We start from the raw sequence: 4,473 nt of genomic DNA on the forward strand, positions 1-4,473 counted from the left end.
TGCTGAAAACTATTTTGTGAACTCAAATCAACTTGAACAAGGATTGGATTAAGAAGGACCGAACCTATCGGATGGTAGCTAGGCTACCTTGTGAGGACAGGGCGAAAAACCAACTCGAAGATATGTGGGGGAAAGCCGTGTGTTATGAACCCCCCAATAATAAACGTTCCTAATTTCACAACTTCAATGAAAATATGGACAATAGTTACAGAACAGCAAGCTAACATGCATACCTATACCCCATTAATACATTAGTATGTGATATTTTGCAATAAAAAAGTTATTTCAATTTTATTAATTTACCAAAAGAGTTCATATTACACAACCCTCTGTGTAATCTATGAACCCCTGTGATGTGTAATATGAACCGCTTTGAATCGTTGTTTGAATCATTGCTGAATAGAGGTGGATTGACTACACAAAAACTGCACTAAAGCAAGCCACATTACATGTGCACTGTGCAGCATAACAAAATTTATTACCATAAGGTTTTCAAATAATTTACACCAATTTTAGTAAACATGCACTACTTTTTAAATGTAAGCATTAAATTCACAAAAAGATAAGCAACATTAATCGAATGACGTGCACAGCATTGAGAATGCTGGTAAAATTGAAGTCTGAACCCCAGTTTACAGAACCCAGAACCACCCCAGATTACACAACCCCAGTTTACAAAAATTCATTACACCATCATAAAGCACTTGGTAATATGAACTTGGGTTCATATTACACATTCAGTTAGGATTTATGTTACACACTTGTGGTGATTCCAGTTAAAATACTGATAATCAACTAAATAATGCATTTTTTAAACAAAACTTGTTGTGATTTCCATCATCAAGTTTATTTGAGGGTATATTAATCAAAAAATTACAAGTCCGTTGATACACTGATAAAAAAAACAACAATTTCTCCATCTGCAAAATAATATCACACAAGCTTTAAACCTTCATACCCCCAAAACTTCAGCAACACGTCAACTTTCAACAAGAACATTTCCAGTCGAATGACCAGCAAACTTACTTAATTCAAGCTGTTAAAAGTCAAACATTTTTATTGCCACGTTTTTTGAAAACAACAGGGGGTTCATAATACACAGCAGTTCATATTACACGGCTTTCCCCTGGATGTAAAAAATGGGCTTTACATTGTTTACATTGTGGGTCACTCTTAGTCCCCTAACAGTCTAGCTAACCCCTTAGACAGAAAATAAGTTATTGACTAAGGTTTAGCTATGTAGCTTCAGGCAGCAGAGGGAATCAAAGTTGCGACAGGTCATAGGCTATCCGACAGTCATCGAGTCTGTTACTTTCAGGGGCGCCGGAAGCGGGGGGCAGGGGGGGCGAATGCCCCCCTACCCTCAATTTTTCTGCAGGTGGAGAGGCAGGGGGGTAATGGTGCCCTTTTAAAGTCATGTAAGCTACTGCACATTTTGCAATATAACAATTTCTGCTATTCGCTTTTAGCCTAATTATAATCTTTCATTTTTGCCTCATAATAATATTTACGGCACAAAATTTTGCCACACAGTACAGACCTTAAAACTTGTTTTTTTTTCGGCAGCCATCGTGGCCTATCGGGAGCTCCAACAAACAAGACTTACAGCGCTGGCGATCGCAGATGGATATATTCCATCAATAACAAATATTCCCGCACAATGCAACAGTGGCGATTAGGCTATGACGCGCTGACCTAATTTTGCGTCACTCTTTGATACCACATGTTTTCGACAGTTAATCCACGATCATTCTATTGCGAAACTAAATAATTGGCTAGAAGAGACCGGCGGCCAAACTTGGCCGATTGAGGAGGTAGCACCGGCGGTCATTCAAGCACTACATAGCGGCCATGGCCGCAGGCTGTTTTAAGGCTTGACAGTAGGTTACATCATTATAAAATAGCATGGTGCCTTTCTTTGTATACCGGATTATCATTATCGCTATATTTTATCTTAAAACTTGAAAAAAAATTGGCCCTTTAGTAAACAAAAGTGCCCTTTTTTCGTAATCTTGCCCCCCGAATCACAAATCGTTCCGGCGCCCCTGGTTACTTCCCCATTTAGGCTTAGACTACCAGCAAAGTAGTTTTGCAGACCTACATAAAGTGTTTTACTAAGACACAATGACGTGTTCCGAGGGTTGTCCTACCGTTATCCATTCGAACGTCCTACTGGGGCTCTTTACCACTCTGCCATGCAGCCGAAACGTGGATGAAGCCAATAACTGCTCAGGTTAGACTACTGAAGTGTAAGCCATGGGGAACAAAGCTTCAAATCAAACTTGGTACTGTCAGTTTTAGACTTTCGATAACCCTAGCTTGCACAGGCGGGTTTAGGCTTGAAACCTCGACACAATATATGATGCATATTTGAGACTTTTAATCCGAAGCTTTCACAACCGCAAGCTAAGGGTTTAAGGCTATCAAATTTCAAGCATGCTACCTAATCAGGCTTAGCCTATTTCGCTATTGTGACTGACAATAGCATTAGGTTATGGTGTAAGAAACCTTCAGAAACATATATTTATTTAATTTAGAAAAATGTGTTTATTTGTTTGCCACGTTGACTAAGTTGTTAAACGTCTACAGACGTTGAATCAACGTAAAAATAACTGATTTGCTGCCTGAATGATGGATTACAATCTTGATCAAAGAAAATAAATGAGAGAAATAAAACCAACCTTTTTCGATGTAAGATGAGTCCTGACCCGTTGTGAAATGGTGGCTGAGACAATCTGACGATGAAGCACGTCCTCACCAACTACCTCTTTCGTCCTTCCGGTGACGACAATGATATAAAAACATTAGGCTACAGACAATGCTCTTATCTGGCTTCGACACTGGCGTGACAAGCTATGAATGAATCTGGATGATGGATTACAGTAGCTACAATAAGGGCCGCTGAGAAAACAGGCCGGGTCCGGTTGGCTACCGAGCGTAATTCTGGGCCTTCTCTGAAAAATATAAGGCATCTCTAATAAGTTTTTTTCCGAGGAAAAGTTAGGTGTTTATTTATTTTATATGGAAGAACATCTCAACTATAAAAGTGCAAAAATGAGGAAATTTATCTCGAAACAATATCTCGGACGTTTCAATAAGTTTCTGCGTACCGGTACCTCAAATGATCCTTAGTCCAAAACTACGCTTTGGTCCACCTACCTTCAGTAGGCTATGTCAACGTTAGTGGCTACGATATACAACGAGTCTGGCTATAGGCTATACTTTCGCTCACCACATGACGGAATTTGTGATGAAACTTGTAAATAAAAACGTAAGCATGAGCGGTGAGATTTTGACGTAAGCTGTGTTGGTCTAAATTTGCGCAATGCTGATACAATAATATTTAATTTTGAACTGCTACTTAGTAGGCCTACTGTGAAGTAATTTAAATTAACCAACCATAATTTGAGTTACAAAAATCGGAAAAATTTCATGAAATGAAAAGCATAGGGCGGTCAATAGAGAGCAAAAATTGAACCTTGCCTAGGGTGCAAAATTGCTTTGCGCCGGCCCTGCTGCATTGGTAAACTTTAAGAAACGTAAAATAAACTATTTTGCCGACTTTAAAAAGGCTTTGTGGTTAACAGCTTTCCGAAAAACATACAGAAAAAGATAAGTCAAACTTTTTATTTTAAAAAAATATCAAGAACCCACTGATTTCGTACCGTATTTTTGTTGTGGTTTGCTATAGGCTTACTGTTTAGCTTTTTCTAACGATCGAGTGAAACTTTTCTGGTCCTGAGAACGCAACCTGGACAAATGTGTGCTGAAAGCAGTTGTAGCTGGTTCATGGCCTACCCTATCTGCATAGGCTAGGCTATACCTTGCTTATCCTCAGTAACTTTGTAGACAAGAAGAAATCTTCAAGATCGAGCTGTGATGGTTCGGCTGTTAGATGTGCGCCTGGGCAACGCATTTCAGGAATGCTCTTCATTCAGCCGCACCTAGTAGATAAAATAATTCACAAACATCTAGCCTACACTTCAACAACAAAAGGAAGCTTCACTGCCAATTTCAGTAACTCGCCCTTCGTCAGTGGTTCAAAACATTTACACAGGTAAGCGAAACTGCCAGAAATAACCTATCAGAGTATTTGTCAGTCCCAGGAAAAAGACTCAAACTAACCAACCAAGTCAGTTGTGTTATAATGGTTAAGCGTGACTCAAGATCAAGCTGTGCTGGTTCGGCTCTCGGGGTGTGCGCTTGGGCAAGGCATTTCAGGGATGCTTTCCATTCAACGATACCTAGTGGATGGAATAATTTCCCGGCAACTACATTTCAACAACTATCGGAAATTTACTCTGTCCATCTCGGTAACCGACCCTGCGTCAATAATTCAAAGCTTCTACAAGTAGCCTATGCAAAACCACTAGGAGTAACCTATCAGTGGCTTTGTCAGTCCGAGAAAAACGCTTCAAAAACCAAAACGTTTCTCATTCACCATCAAAGCAACGTTTTTTTGTGCAAATACGT

The sequence above is a fragment of the Aplidium turbinatum genome, chromosome 1 (assembly GCF_918807975.1).
Source record: "Aplidium turbinatum chromosome 1, kaAplTurb1.1, whole genome shotgun sequence".
NCBI classification, from domain to species: Eukaryota; Metazoa; Chordata; class Ascidiacea; order Aplousobranchia; family Polyclinidae; genus Aplidium; species Aplidium turbinatum.